The following is a 16,204-nucleotide window of genomic DNA, read 5'->3' as shown; positions in this document are numbered from 1 at the left end:
AGGGAAGAAGTGGTAGCAACTTTAATACCGAGAAATCAATGCCTTTCTGACTATACCAGATTTCTACCAGAGTATGCACTATAAAAATCGTTACTATTTTGAGCGTAAATTTGTCCTCAAAATTATTTAGTGTGTCACTTTCTCCGGATAAAAACACCCCTTCGAAAGTATTGCGACGTAACGTAAATACGTAAATAGAATATGTATGTATCACGATAAATGACATTCTTACACTTATCTCTCATATCCCATTCCTTATCTTAGCCCCTTATCAATCTGAACGGTTTTATGTACGAGTAAACATTCCCCCAGAAAGTTTAGTAAAACGACATACGTATGATTATTATTATTGTTATTATTATGCAACCGCAACCACCAGAACGCGAGGCAAGGGAAGTCTATGTATGAATAATCCAACTTGTTTTCACCAAACTTTCTCCCTCAAACTTTCTCCAAATGTTTACCTTTCCCGTGAACCTATTGCAATGCACACCACTTATTTTCCGGCCAGACTGTCTACATTTTCTATTTTTTAAACACACAACCTTTGGCATTTTTAACGTAAAGCATGCAAATTTCAATTTAAAAATGAAATTTCAATTTTTTTCCGGCTAGGATTTTATTATAATTTGGTACATTATAAAAACAAAATAAGTATAATATCGTATCCTGTTTTTTTCCTTGTATTGTACCTCTTCAAAACTCGAAGTTTCAGAATTTGAAATTTTTCAAATTTTTTTACGTTATTTTATTTGTCTCATATTTTTTCGCATAATTTTAACACTTCTTCAAAAAAATTGGGATAAATGAAGCAATTATTACGAGTGGAGGTAATTTAAGCAGAAAGCACTTTTGACCAGTGGGTTCATGATCACGTGGAAATTGTAAGATTAGAAACCCTAATCTTACAAAATTTCAATTTTACCAATCAAATTCCAATTTTTTCAAGTATTTTGTAATTTTGAAAATTAAAAAATACGTATCAATGTCATCGCATCAATTTCTTTCTTCCCTTGGGTTAACTCTTAAAAGTTTCGTAATTTGAAATTTTTCAAAATTCTGACGTTATTTGTCAAATCATTTTTGTGCTTGAATGATTTTAACGTCGCTTCAAAAAATATTGGATGAATCAATTTGATTTTTGTGCTTGAATGATTTTAACGTCGCTTCAAAAATATTGGATGAATCAATTTGATTTTTGTGCTTGAATGATTTTAACGTCGCTTCAAAAATATTGGATGAATCAATTTGATTTTTGTGCTTGAATGATTTTAACGTCGCTTCAAAAATATTGGATGAATCAATTTGATAACAATGGTAAATTAGATTGTGACACACCCACTTAGCAAATTGGGAAAGATTTTTAATCATAGTCTCATTTTCATAACGGAATGACATAATTATTAAGAATATTTAAATACTAAAGTTTTGGGAAAAAAATATAAAATTTTCAGTTTTTCGAAATTTTATCTCATTTTTTCCCCACGAATTTAAATAATTTCTTGATTCCGGCTCGTATCCCATTTAAGGTAATTTATGGGTTACCTTTACCATGCTCGTATTGCACCCACCGACCAACCGATGCTGCTGTTTGCAAAATATTATTTACATATTTTAGTTTTGTAAAATTAAAAAAAAAATATATTTTCGAAATTCAGTCTAAAAAATCGTTTTCATTTTTTCTCCATGTAAATACTTTTCTTCATTTCGTTTCGTATCCCATTGCAGGAAACGATCTAATTTATGGGCTACTTTTACAATACTCGTCACGATTACACCCACCGACCGATGCTGATGCTTGCTGTCTTGTAAAATATTCATCGTATGAACGAGAACAGTACAAAATGGGAAAGACGTGCTCGTCATTCCCTTTAAAGATGTGGGTGGTGGAAATATGTTGCTGAATTTCCAGTGTTTCGGTAGCAAGTAAATGGTCCACTTGCAAGAAATAAGTGTTAGAAAATGGTTTCTTGAGGTAAATATTTTGACCTGGGAGAAATGAGAGGCGCAAAAAACTATGCCTCGCCGCGATAAATACTTCATACGACGCGTGGCCAGATGGTGCATGTTTCTTGCAGTTTCTCCCAGTTTCTTGCACCTCGATTTTTTTCATTGCTTGCTTTAAAGTGCAAGAAATGTACCAACAACCAAAATAGGGTTGCCGTTTTTATCCGACATTATCCTATCGGATAGGATAGGATCACGGATATCCGACACTTGTTATAACATGTAGCCTATCCGAGGCTCGGATAGGATACATGTTATAACAAGTGTCGGATAATCTCGGATCATCCGATCGGATAGGATAGGATAGGATCGGCAACCCTAAACCAAAACCAAGCGATTTCTTGCAGCTATTTTGACCTACAAGAAATGCAAGGCTCATTTTCTTCTCAAACTTTATATCAGCGTCAGTAAATAATAAATAAAGTTCATAATCAAAATATTTTCCAGAACATTCGTCCTTTTGAAATCTTTCATAACATCAGTGTTTCGGGTGGAATTAACGGATTGCCAGAAATAGGGGGAAGAAAGATGTTTCTTGCAGGTAAATATTTTGACCTGCAAGAAATGCACGGCGCGAGAAAGTACGCCCTGCCGCTATAAATAGTTCACACGGCGAGTGGCTAGATGGCGCATATTTCTCCCACTTTCTCCCACTTTCTTGCACCTCACATTTCTTCCGTAGCTTGCTTTGCAGTGGCAGAAATATTGCAAATCCTCCAGAAACGAAACCCTGCAGATTTCCAGCAACTTAACCTAACCCACCTCAGATTAAAATTTGATCAACTTTCTCCCAGAAATTGCAGAATAACAAACCTTTCCCTCTCTCTCTCTTTCTCCGGGGTGAACATTTATTTAAATTTTATCTTCTCTCTCCTCCTCCTCCTCCTCCGAGTATCTTGCAAAACAGGGCATTTTACACAATCATAATTAAATCGACTCTCCAAATGTCAGACAGAACAGACCTTTTCCTTCAATTCTGTACTTTATCGTTCGAATTACAAGTGCTGAAACCAGTGGCCGCGGAAGCGTGGGGACATGTGGGGACGTTAACATTGTATGGAGGGAGGGACGGGTTTGTATGACATTGTTAGGTATATGTATGCCTACGTAGATATGTATATGTAATTAGTTATGAATCTGTACATCACTCCATCTTTAACTCTCCACTAATAAATACTCTCCTCTGTCTCTTCTCACTGTGTACCACTTATTTATGTATAATCATATATACATAACATTGGTGGACCGTCGAGTACTTTCTTTCGCTCCTCCCACTCAAAATGGATTTTAAAATTATCAAAATTCTTCCGACGACTAAGCAGCTTGACCAACGCCCCTTAGAGCATTGTCATTTTGCTTCCGATAGGGAAACTTCCCAAATCTCTCTTCTCAAAACCTTGTGTAAACTGTGTGATTTTCCTGTGAAACTTTTTTTGTGAATTTTCGTCATCTGGTCTGTAAATTGGATTATCCTCCCGGATACTATCAGGTCTGTAAATTGGTTCTAAACCACCCTGAAAATCTTCCCCCATTCTTAAAATTTCCAAATCTCCAGTCCAAAATTTACATTTCATAATTCGAGCAAATATGCAAAATTTAAAATTGCGTTATTTGTTTTAAACACGTCAAAAAAATATATGCAAAATTGTCCTTCAAAATTGTTAAAAAATCGTAAAAATATTCGTTTAAATAAAATTTTCGTTATCCGTTTAAATTCTGAAAAATTGTCAGCAAAATTCGTTCAAAATTTGTCAAAATTTCTGCATATTATATGAAAAAAACAGTCATTTTCATTCATTTCGTCTGGAAAAGTGTCCCAATTTTTTATCAAATGTTGTTGAAAAAATGTAATCTGATTCACTTTGTCTCAAAATTCTGCTGAACTTTTGTGCTCGATCTGCGTTGTCACTACTTTCCCAGGCTCAGAATGAAATATAACGCCTTGAGATTAATGTTTGTAATGAGCAACGTCTACATATTATTTGCGTGTTCAAGTATGGAAATCCACATTGTACATAGTTCCCCTTTTTTAACGCGTCACGGTTATGGGTCACCCACAGAAAACCCTGCGTCTTCGAGTTGTCCGGTTATGGGTCACCCAGATAAAACCCTCACAAGTCTGCGTATTTATGTATCTCCGATGTCCCGATGGACCACATACCACGATCACAAAAATGTATTTTTCTTTGTTTATCGTTTTGTCACAATCTGCAAGTTTTATTTGAGTCAACCACCACCACTACGCCTGAGATGACACAATTCCACCACCGATTGCGAGCCATACCATCGTCTCAAGTTCCAGCCCTGCAAAATTACTGCGTCATTCGATATGTGTATTAAATTGTTCAATGTTATTCATGCAAAATCTTTGTTCATGTTTGTTTTCCGGAGTCATTTCATATTTCATTTTTCCATGAATTTTTCCTATGTATGTCCCAAACCATCTAAATTTCTACTTCAAATTGTGACTACTGAAATTTTTAGTTTGCAAACCTACACACTCTTTAAGACTATTTTTCAGGAGAAAAAATTTTTCGTGAGAGGGTAGTGTTAGGTATATGTATGCCTACGTAGATATGTATATGTAATTAGTTATGAATCTGTACATCACTCCATCTTTAACTCTCCACTAATAAATACTCTCCTCTGTCTCTTCTCACTGTGTACCACTTATTTATGTATAATCATATATACATAACAACATGGGGACATCGAATAACCGTGGGGAAATTGTCCCTCTGTCCCCACCCACGCTTCCGCGGCCACTGGCTGAAACATTGGTCGAGATACAAGTGCCGAAACCAGTGGCCGCGGAAGCCGTGGGGGTATTTGGGGACGTTAACATTGTAGGAAGGAAGGAGGGAGGGGTTTATATAACATGGGCAGATGGTGGGGACATCGAACAACCTTTGGGAGATTGTCCCTCTGTCCATACGCTTCCGCGGCCACTGGCTGGAACCAGGACCAGACAACACCTTTCAAGTCAACAGGCAGCGATGGATATTTAATCCATGAAATAAATTCGTCAGCTTATACTCACGCCGTTATCAAACTGCAACTTGCCAACACTATTCTCACTTTCTTCTTGGGATAAGAATAAGAATGGCAAAGGTAAAAAAAATTTGTTTTTGATTTTTGTAAATTTTTTAAGAATTTGGTAGATTTTTTAATATTTTGCAGAACATTTTTTTTATTTTGTATAATTTTTTAAAGATTTTATATAATGTTTATTGTTAAAGATTTTTGTCCGCTTTTGTAGATTTTTAACAAAATTTGTAGATGTTTTTAAAATTAACTAATCCTAAATTAAATTTTATAGAGGCAATTAAAGATTTCAATTTATTTTTATATTTTATTTAATTATTGTTTAGAAAATTTAGTAGAAAACTTATCAATTTTTTGTAAGATTTTGAAGTCGAATTCGGAAAGGTTGTGTGTTATAAATGCAAATTGCTAGTTAAATAGATGGAAAATAAAGTCAACACTGGACTGGACTGGACTGGAAACATGGGGATATTTTTTCGTACTTTGACTTTACCTCTTTGTAAATCCACTGGTCTTTTACTGCAATCTAATTAATTAATTGGCATAAATTTTACTTACCTTAGTTAAGGATGGTGTCGAGCTATGACTAAATTCTGGGAAAATAATTTCACTAAATAAATATAATATGATTCAAGTTGGAATGATTCCCAATTCTGAAAATTCGCATAATTTAAGGTTAGCTGAACATTGATCGTCGTCCCTAAATTCTGCAAAAGTGTTTCGCTTCTTGCAGGTTTGTAACATTTCTAGTTGCGCTGGAAAGCTAGCAAACGGGCGAAATGCGAGGCGAAAGAAACTGGGAGAAATGTGCGCCATCTAGCCACGTGCCGTATGAAGCATTTACAGCGTCGGGGCGTCATTTCTTGCGCCGTGCATTTCTCCCAGGTCAAAATATTTACCTGCAAGAAACCACTTTCTTCCCGCTATTTCTTGCACTTCAAAACAAGAAACGCAAGAAGTGCGAGGTGCAGGAAACTGGGAGAAAGTGCAAGAAATATGCGCCATCTGACCACGCGCCGTATGAAGTATTTATAGCGGCGAGGCGCAGTTTCTCCCACCTTGCATTTCTTGCACTTCAAAATATTAACCCGCAAGAAACCACTTTCTCCCAATTATTTCTTGCAACTGGTAATTTACTCTCGTCCGAAACACTGTCCTTAACAGCACCGAGGATTACTTCGTTTCAGAGATTTCTCAGACAGAGAAAGTGTTTCAAACTGTGCAGGTGTGTAAAACCTCACGGTAAATAAACATGTAGACTCTAAGAAATCCAGTATTAAAATAATACCACGTGGTATTCTTATACATATTGGTCTTCCAAAATCATATTGATTGATAAATAATACCTGTTCGGCAGGAAATTTCTACGAACCTGTATAGGTAATTTTAATACCAAGCAAGTGGTAGCAACTTTAACACAGAGAAATCCGTAGAATATTCCAGATTTCCAACAGTGTTGCGATAAAAAAGAGTCGAATATGCTAAACCGTGACTGAATCCCAAATTCCAAATAATCACACGACTTATGTATGCATTATTCTCGATCAAATCGGAATAACAATTCGGTCAGCAAACCAAATACATACATATTTACTTTGGTCGGGTTCCATCCATCAATACTTCTAAGGGACTAAATATAGCCCGGAATTTGATAGATAAGCCTGGCCCTGTGCAGATAAGCACTTACAAGTCCAGCCCTGTCCCCGCCATCCACCCACCCACCCACCTCTTCTCTCCTCTCTGTTTATACTAAATTTTGGCTGGCGACTCTACTAGAATTTGAGCAGATAATGAATTCAGACGGATTTTCTGTCTCTCTCTCTCTCCTCGAACTTTCTCCAGGACGACTTTCTCCACTGGAATTTATCGATCTCTTCCTTCCCCAGACTTTGTCTAATATCCAATTCCAAGTCTTCAATTGGACCCAGAAGTGAAGCAGAATCCTAAAATGAAGGCAGTAGGAGAGGAAAAGCGAAATCAAGATTTGCACTTGCAAAATCGGGCACCAACAATATTTACTGTCATGTGCTCTCAGTAATAATATCGAAAATTTGGATGTATGTTTAGTGGATAATATAATACGCTCTCTTTGACCCCGCAAGTGGAATTCAACGCAGGAAAGGAAAAAATTGAAATTCGCAAAAACCAAAATAATTGGTTTCTTTTGCTTGTTAATAATATTGCAAATTTTTCCACTTTTTACTCCGTAGACTTGTTATATACAATGAAATAGCGTTTTTTTCGCGTTCTAGCGATTTTCGAGTTTGATGGCTTAAAATTTCCGTAATTCTGTGTACATAAAGAATTTGGAATAAAATTAGGGGGCGCTTAGCCAGTTTACAAGCCAAAATGTGCGAATTTTGTATCCGACTGGCAGATTCGCTTCATAATTATCACCTTATATTTATTTTCTAAATTAGAGTGTATCTGATAATTGAATCTTAAAGCATTGTTTTATACGTAGATGGAAAAATTAAGTATGCCAGATTAATCTGAAATGCCGACACGGCATTGTAGTCCCCATTACCGACCAGCTAAATCATCGGGTTTGAATCAAACCTCTTACCACGCTGACAACCCTAATAGCAATTAATGTAGATGAAGAAAATTAATTATACAACTTTATGGCCCGAGGCAGGGATTGGTCAGATGGTGATAAATTCTTTAAATGTAATACTAATAGGTGATTCCAGTAGGTTACTTCAGATTTTATTTACTACTTTACAAAACAAATTATCGCGTTGGTCATCATTAGTAATAGTTACTTTAGACGTGGATTGAGCAAAAAATGTCCAAATTAAGTATGCAAATTTAGAGCAAAAAAACAGATTATATAATTTGTGTTCGTCGCGTTATAAATACGGATGCGACTCGCGTTATTTCATCATTATCAAGTTTCATCAGTGAGCTCAAAATCGCCGGAAAACAATTGGAAAACATTTTTTATTGTAAGTATGTTTTATCTATGTGATTTTTTAGGTTTCATCTTACAATGCGATGGTGTGAAGTGTAACTCTCCGATTTGGTTGAAATTTTGAAATTATGTAGTCCATGTCAATACAACAAACGTTTCTTGAGGCAGTTTGTGCGATGGTCAGAATATTTGAGGTCAAAGTTAAAAAACATGCGATTTTTAGGACAGGAAGGGAATGGAAGTTGATTTTGCTTCCTTCGCCTGGTAATAATCGACCGTTTTTCAACTTTGCCCTCAAATATTTTGGCAAAGCCTGACCGTCGCACAAACTGCCTCAAGAAACGTTGGTTGAATTGACTTGGACCACGTAATTTCAAAATTTCAACCAAATCGGAGGGTTACACTTCACACCATCGCATTGTTAGTTTTTTTTTCATTTTCAGAAAATAATTTTCAATACGTCTTCTCAAGACTTAAGTGGATTCAAAATGTTTGGCTTTCGACTCGTTATTCTCTCCTGTGCATTTTTCCTTCTTTTCGCAAACATTTCGGGGAACCCTGTGTCCGATGGTGGGAAGCCGGAAGTGGTCAAATTCCACAATAATTTGCACAAGAGAGATGTCACGTGCTCTGCAAGCGGGTGCAAGAAGGTTCCCAACAAGGTTATAAATAGGAGACTGCAGTACATGAATTTGCCCTATTGGTAGTTATGTAGGTACTCTTAAAACGAAAAACTTTGTTTCAAGGGATCACTAGTTGTGGCATTGTTTTTGAAAATAAATTAAATTGTTTTTGAAAATAATATTTATTTTAGGTTAAACAAAGTATAGCATAACACAAGCACGTTTGTTTGGAGACATATTTTTTACCACGATACATCCGGGCTTATGCATCCGTGTTGTCGTTGTGGTTATCTGTCTTGTGATAACTCTCTTGAAATTTTGCACATGCTTAAATCATGTAAAATTAGGAATTGAGTACGAAGATGAGCTTAATCGGTCAAATGGTTGGCTAAAAATTCGCAATTCGCAAAAAAAACAGTGCTTATTGTAAATTGTTTGCCCAACATTTCTCTTACGTTTTGGTAATAATATTGCAAATTTTTCCACTTATTCTTCGCCAGACTTGTATAATGTAGAACGATCTAATACGAAGTCCTCGATTGGACCTAGCCGTGCCGTGAAGGAAATCCTAAAATGAAGGCAGCTCCAGAGGAAGAGCAAAATCAAAATTCGCACTTGCAAAATCGTGCAAAATTGGTTACAACTGTCATCTTCTCATCAGGAATGATATTGGAAATTTGCATGCTTTCCCCTACTCTTCAATTTAACCCTACAAGCAGAATGTACTACAGGAAAGGAACAACATCAGAATTCGCAATTCGAGGAACAAAATCGAAATTCGCAAAAACCAGTACATAAAATAATTGGTTACCCAACATTTCGTTTACTTATTTGTAATAATATTGCAAATTTTTCCACTTTCTCCACCGAGACTTGCATCATCCGTTGTCTCCAAGTCATCAATCGGACCCAGAAATGAAGCCAAGAAAGAAGCAGCGAAATCAAAATTCGCACTTGCAAAATCCTGCAAAATTGGCCACACTAATATTTCTTGTCATCTTCTCAGTAATAATATTGCAAAAAATTTGCATGCCTTCCCCAAGTCTTCAATTTAACCACGCAAGCAGAATGCACCGTTTGAGATGAACAAACTCAAAATTCGCAAAATTTGCAAAAACCAGTGCATAAAATAATTGGTTACCTACATAACTCACATTTCTTTTACTCTTCTTCTTCGTAATAATATTGCAAATTTTTCCACTTTTTCGAGATGCACTTGAACCAAAGTTTGTCTTCCCGTGGAAAATAAATTTTCTTTCGCCGCTTTTCAACGACCATTACGTATACGTACTCCATCCCCATAAAGTGTTTCGTTTCTTGCGGGTTTGTCACATTTCTGGCACTGCAAATCAAGTAATGCAAGAATGCGAGGTGCAAGAAACTGGGAGAAACTCCATGAAATAAGCGCCATCTAGTCACGCGTCGTATGAACTATTTATAGCGGCGTGGCGTAGTTTCTTGTGCCTTTCATTTCTTGCAGGTCAAAATACTTGCAAAAAAACAGCTTCTTGCAAGCAATAGTAAGTTTCTTGCAGGTTTACTACATTTCTTGATCTGCAAAGGTAGATTCGCAAAAAATGAAAGGTGCAAGAAGCTGCACGAAAGTGCAAGAAACTGCAATAAATTGCAAAAAAACTACAAGGAAGTGCAAGAAACTGGGAGAAAGTGCGCCATCTAAATAGCCACGCGCCGTATGAAGTATTTATAGCGCCCGGAATTTAATTTCTCACGCCTTACATTTCTCCCAGGTCAAAATATTTACCTGCAAGAAACCACTTTCTCCCCCTTATTTCTTGCACGTGTTTAATACTCCCACCCGAAACCCTCCTTGCCCATTATGGATTAAAGGATTCCAAATAACCCAGGCGTTGAGTTGACTATGTGGATGGATCTGTACACACAAAAGTACGAAACTGCAGCCTCCTTCTCACTTGTCATTTGCATTTAGAGTGCCACTTTCACTGTCAGGATTGCTCCCTGCAAAATTAAACAGGATGAGAAAAATCTTCCCGTTTCGTCCCTCATCCACGAACTTCTTTCACAGTTTGCACAATAATGTGGAATGTTAAGGACAATGGATGGCTTTTAATTTGCATTTTCTCGGGGACAAGAAAATTGCCACTTTTCGCACAAATGAATGAAGGAGGGTTAAAGAGACTGAAATTATATTTCTTCTCGTTTTGATTTTCGAAAATTTTAATCTCATTTTTCTCAAGATATGTGTACGTCATTAATTCAATTAAATTTAGTAAATTCCACTATTTTTTAAAATTTGGGTAAAAATTCTGCCGAATTTCATATCGTGTTTTGTCTGTTAAAGAAAGAAAGTTGATATAATTTGATTGGGAAATTCAGCGATTTTAGAAATTTTGGTAAAAAAAATGCATTCGCTTCAGAATTTCATGTCCTGTATGGTCTGTTAAACCTAATTAGTACAATTTAATTGCTAAATTCCTCTGCTTCTCGAAATTTGGGTAAATGTTTTTCAGAATTTTATATTGTATTTGGCCTGTTAAATGTAAATTTCATTGGTAAATTTCATTGGTTATTTTTTAATTATGTAAAAAAATACTTTCACTTCAGAATTCTCCATCGTATTAAATTTAATTATTATTGAAATTCCGCTGTTTTCGAAATTCGCATAAAAATATTTTCAATCCAGAATATCATGCCGTGCCGTGTTTGGTCTTTTAAATTTAATTCAATTAAATTTTGTAAATTGAAATTTCACACTGTTTTTTGAAAATATGGTAAAACTTTCAGAATTGTATGTCATGTTTCGTCTGTTAAATGAAATTAATGCAATTTACTTAATTAGTAAATTCCATTGTTTATTTAAAACCTGCCCAAAAAATACTTTCTCTCCAAAATTTTATGTTGTTTGTAAAATCAAATTTAATTAAAATTAGAGTGCCGGACAAATCTCGAACCTTGAGCTGGGATCAGATTGGAAACATTTGAAATCCTCTTTTCTCCCGAAATAACCTACTCCCTGCCATTTCACGTTACGACGAAAACCCGAGAATCACATACATATGTCACATTTCACAAGGATTTGCACAAAGCTGACGCGAAATGTTGACAGGGATGTGTCACGGGGTAGAAAATGACTTCACAAAATCATCCCACTGGTCAAAATTCACTTCCTGTCCGTGTAAAAAAAGAAGATTTGCCGAATCGGGAGAATATCTTGTCAAAGGAAAATCTAAGCAGAAAACAGCAACGTCATCATTAATTATTATCACTGGGTAGATAATCCTTCTCCCCGTTCAGTCCAGCAAAAATCAGTGGCCGCGGAAGGACGAGGGTGGAGACAGACGGACAATGTCCCCACGGTTGTTCTATGTCCCCATGTTATATAAACCCCTCTCTCCACTTATCCTATAATGTTAAATCCCCCTGATGTCCCCACGGCTTCCGCGGCCACTGATGACACGAGTATAACATACTTTTATGCAGTGGCCGCGGAAGCGTGGGTGGGGACAGAGGGGCAATGTCCCCACGGTTGTTCAATGTCCGCATCATCTGTCCGTCTTATATAAATCTATCCCCCCCCCCCTATCCTACAATGTTAGTGGCCCCAGATGTCCCCACAGCTTCCGCGGCCACTGCGAAACAAGGAAATGTCAATCTGGCACATTTTCAGCTCAGCTTAGCTCGCCTCGTGAAATTTGCGAGGTTCAATGAAACGTGAAACTTTCTCTTTTTTGAAAATCTGATGAGCCATGGAATGACGTGAATGCACCAATTTTCAGTGTTTCGGGTACACAAGTAACCATTTATTTGCAAGAAATAAAGGTAAAAAATGTTTTTTTTAAAGCTAAATATGTGGACCTGCAAGAAACTACTTCCCGCTGCTATAAATACTTCATAGGGGAAGTGGCTGGATGGTGTACATTTCTTGCACCTCGAATTTCATGCGTGGCTTGCTTTGCAGTGCAAAAAAGTGTAGCAAACCCTCAAGAAACGAAGAAACACTACATAAAAATATCACGGATAAAAAAATTGTGCGAACATTAACGTCGCATAAAGAATTTGGAAAACTCGGATATTTCTTTAAATAGTAAAGGTTAATTGGTTATATTTGTTTTCCCATAAGGCAGCAAGGTTGGCCAAGATAATTTAACAAGATACAAGATATCAGATACAAGATACAAGATATATCTTGTATCTTGTGTAACGGAGTTTATCTTATCTTTTATCTTGTATCTGAACGTTTCTCAAACAGTATTTTGTATCTTGTATCTTGTATCTGGAGAATTTATTTCAATCAAATTTTATTTGAAATACTAGTCAAGATACAAGATAAATTTTTAGTGAAAAACCGGGAAACTTGCATATTTAGTAGTATTAAAACTTGGAATTATGAAGATTTAAAAACCTCAGTGTACAGCTTTGCCGAGCCGGATGCAAGGTTCTGTTGTATAATAACGTCGTTATATTTATTTATCCACAGTAAATAAACCCTCGCACGTTGGCAAATTTTGTAATTTGCATTATATTCTTAATTTGTACCACCATTAGAGCAATTATTCCAAATTTCAACTGAATATACTGGTAATAATAATTTCAGCTCCATTGAATAATTAAAAAAAATCAGTATGGGTCACCAATGATGAAATCCTCATATCTGTTTATAAATTGTAAACAGAGGGTGAGGACTTGCATTATAAATGACAATGCAAGTTATGAGTCTGTTCTATCATTATTAACAAGTTACTCGGCTACAATACAAAAAAGTCAAGTGGTGCTTCGTTATTTCATGTTTTTTTGCAAGCTCCGAATAATTTATCTTGTATCTTGAAAAAATTATTTCAAATAAATATCTTTTATCTTGTATCTGGGATCACAGTAGATAAAATCTATCTTGTATCTTGTATCTTGTGTAACTCTAATTATTTGTATTTAGTATTTTGTATCTTAAGGTTTCGTTCAAATATTTTGTATCTTGTATCTTGTATCTTTGAAACAAAGTATCTTGGCCAACCCTGTAAGGCAGGTTTGTAATCATGTGAAAATGATTATGTTAATGATATGTGATTCATACCTGTTCAAAAAAACTTTTTTCATTCAAAAGTCAGTCATCACTCTTTCTGACTGAAGATTTTCATTCACATTCACTCATTTTCTTTCAAATTCATTTCATTTCACTTCACTTCATCTGACTTCATTTCGTACTTCATCCCATGTATCAAGCATAGGGTGAAAAATGAAATGAGTGAGAAATCCTTTCATTCACAGTCATTCATCTGAAATGACGAAATCCTTCATTCATTTTCATTCAAATCACAAGAAATTCATTTTCAGTCACTATCATAATCAGTCACATGAATGAAAGTGAACAGGCATGATGTAATTTACATGATGTAAATTATGTACAATCGTCATATGTCACTATGTCAGTCGGGATGGATAGAGCCTGAACAAATCCAGCATGAATTGTCTCAAATGTTTACATTTTAATACGGATGCATTCCATTTTTAGCAATTTATAACTTGTACGCCTATGAAAAATAAATACTTATTCGTCTTCGGATTAGTTTAAAGGTTAATTAGGTCTCGGGTATCCTTCAGTTTTTTTACAGTGTCTTCAGGTTTACGGTAATAGATAAATTTCTGGTTTTAACAAAATCCCGGTGCCAAGCAATGCGTCAATTGTAATCAATTATTAAACCCATTTCTACGGGTTTAATAATTGATATGTTCGGGTACGGGTTATGCCCGTTATGTACGGGCATAACCGATTTGAAAATCTATTCACGTGCGCATTTGCTTAATTATGTAATAAAAAATCTATAAAAATGCAGTGCACACGTGGATATGTGGGATGTCTTAAGTACATAAATACATAGTCGTAGGCACGTATTTACGTATATAGTCTTATGTAAATACATGTACGTCATTCCTCTCAACCGAAGTTTGCACTTTCTCCTCCTATTAAAATTCTCCTCTCTAAGTAAACATGTCCCTCTAGTGACAGTGCCCGCGGAAGGGTGGGTGGGGACAGGGGGACAATGTCCCCAGGGTTTTTCGATGTCCGCATCATCTGTCCATGTTATATAAACCCGGGCCTCCCCTATCCTACAATGGCAATGTTGTCCCCCGATGTCCCCACAGCTTCCGCGGCCACTGGTTTCAGCACTTGTATTTGGACCCATGTTTGAGCCAATCTTCGCGGGAGTGTGGGGACAGAGGCAGAATATGTCCCCGATGTCCTCATTTTCTGCCCATCTTATGCAAACCCCGCCCTCCCCTATCCTGCAATGTTAAGGTCCCCCAATGTCCCCACAGCTTCCGCGGCGACTGATCCAATTCCACCAAATCTGACCTCTCCTCAGCTACCCAGAATTTTGTGGGGGTTGAGGAAACAACACCCGAATTATTTATGCCAAATAGAACCCTATCTTCTCCTCATTACTAAAATTCGCAACTCTTTTTGCCAAATTCTTTACGAGGAAGGCGAGTGAGTAAGCTTCCAATGAAAATAATTTATACTTATTTTTTCTTACACACGCCCCACTTTTGCAAATTGTACAAGTCCAATCTATTCCTTTTCATCTGCTTTCTCTCCTCATTAGATTTGTCGCCGTGTTTTCTTGTACTTTCTCCCAAAGAAACCATTCATTTTCGATAAAAAAGACGCCCATGCATGCACCACCCACGCGAAATTATTGCACGGTTAGATTTTTCGGGCAAATTATGTACATTTTTTTCTACACCTTGTTGCATAAACTGGGAATGAATGAACTCGTAGAAGTGTTTCGTTTTTTGCAGATTTACTACATCCTTTGGAGTGGAAAGCAAGAAATGCGCGAAATTCGAGGTGCAAGAAACGGTGAGAAAGTGAAAGAAATGAGAGCCATCTAGCTACGCGCTGTATGAAATATATCGGCGGGAAGTAGTTTTTTGCACCGTGCATTTATTGCGTCAAACTACCCTTCATCCATTGGAATTTGAGCCATGGCTAAATACTGAGCAATGTTAAAAACAGGGGTTTCTTGCGGAGCTAGATTTTGTCATGGGTCAAACTTATGTACATGGATGAAGCGTATTTAACTGCATGAAATCTATTTCTTGCACGTGGTTATTTGCATTGCAAATTTTTCACCCGAAAAACTAATAAAAATTATCAAAATTCGGGGGAAAACGAGATAAAATTTGGTAAATTGATCCCGTTTGTAATTCTATAAGTCTACTATTTTATCTAGTTAATTAATTGGTATAACTTTTACTTCGATAATTCAAGAAATTCTTGAATTCTTGCTCGACACCATTCTGGTGTCGAGCTTGGGAACATAATTTCGCTAAATAAATACAATTTAAGTTTAAAAACAATACAATTTAATACAATAAACAATACAATTTAAGTTTATAAATTTAAGTTGGAATGATTCCAAATTCTGATATTTCAAGGTTGGATCGTCGTTGTCGTCGCGTTAAATTTTGAAAAAGTGTTTCGTTTCTTGCAGGTTTACTACATTTCTTGCACTGCAAAGCAAGAAACGGGAGAAATGCGAGGTGCAAGAAACTGGGAGAAAGTGCGGGAAATAAGCGCCATCAAGCCAAACCTGTACAAAAATTCAGTTTTCATTCAAATTCAGTCATCCCGATTTCA

The 16,204-nt window shown here is 36.3% G+C and overlaps 1 protein-coding gene and 1 long non-coding RNA gene across 2 annotated transcripts in view; one reads left to right on the top strand and one right to left on the bottom strand.

Moving 5' to 3' along the window:
* LOC110848217 (probable G-protein coupled receptor CG31760) overlaps positions 1 to 16,204 on the bottom strand; it is a 133,196-nt gene that overhangs the window by 75,763 nt on the left and 41,229 nt on the right. The window lies entirely within an intron of this gene.
* Positions 7,744 to 8,768, top strand: LOC110848641. Its single transcript, XR_002547759.2, has 2 exons — positions 7,744 to 8,000; positions 8,410 to 8,768. It is a non-coding gene; the product is annotated as an uncharacterized LOC110848641 (long non-coding RNA).

Source organism: Folsomia candida, unplaced genomic scaffold (genome assembly GCF_002217175.1).
Source record: "Folsomia candida strain VU population unplaced genomic scaffold, ASM221717v1 Fcan01_Sc004, whole genome shotgun sequence".
In the NCBI taxonomy this organism is placed as follows: Eukaryota; Metazoa; Arthropoda; class Collembola; order Entomobryomorpha; family Isotomidae; genus Folsomia; species Folsomia candida.
The sequence above is the reverse complement of the archived record's forward strand: the minus strand, read 5'-3'. Positions and strand labels throughout refer to the sequence as shown.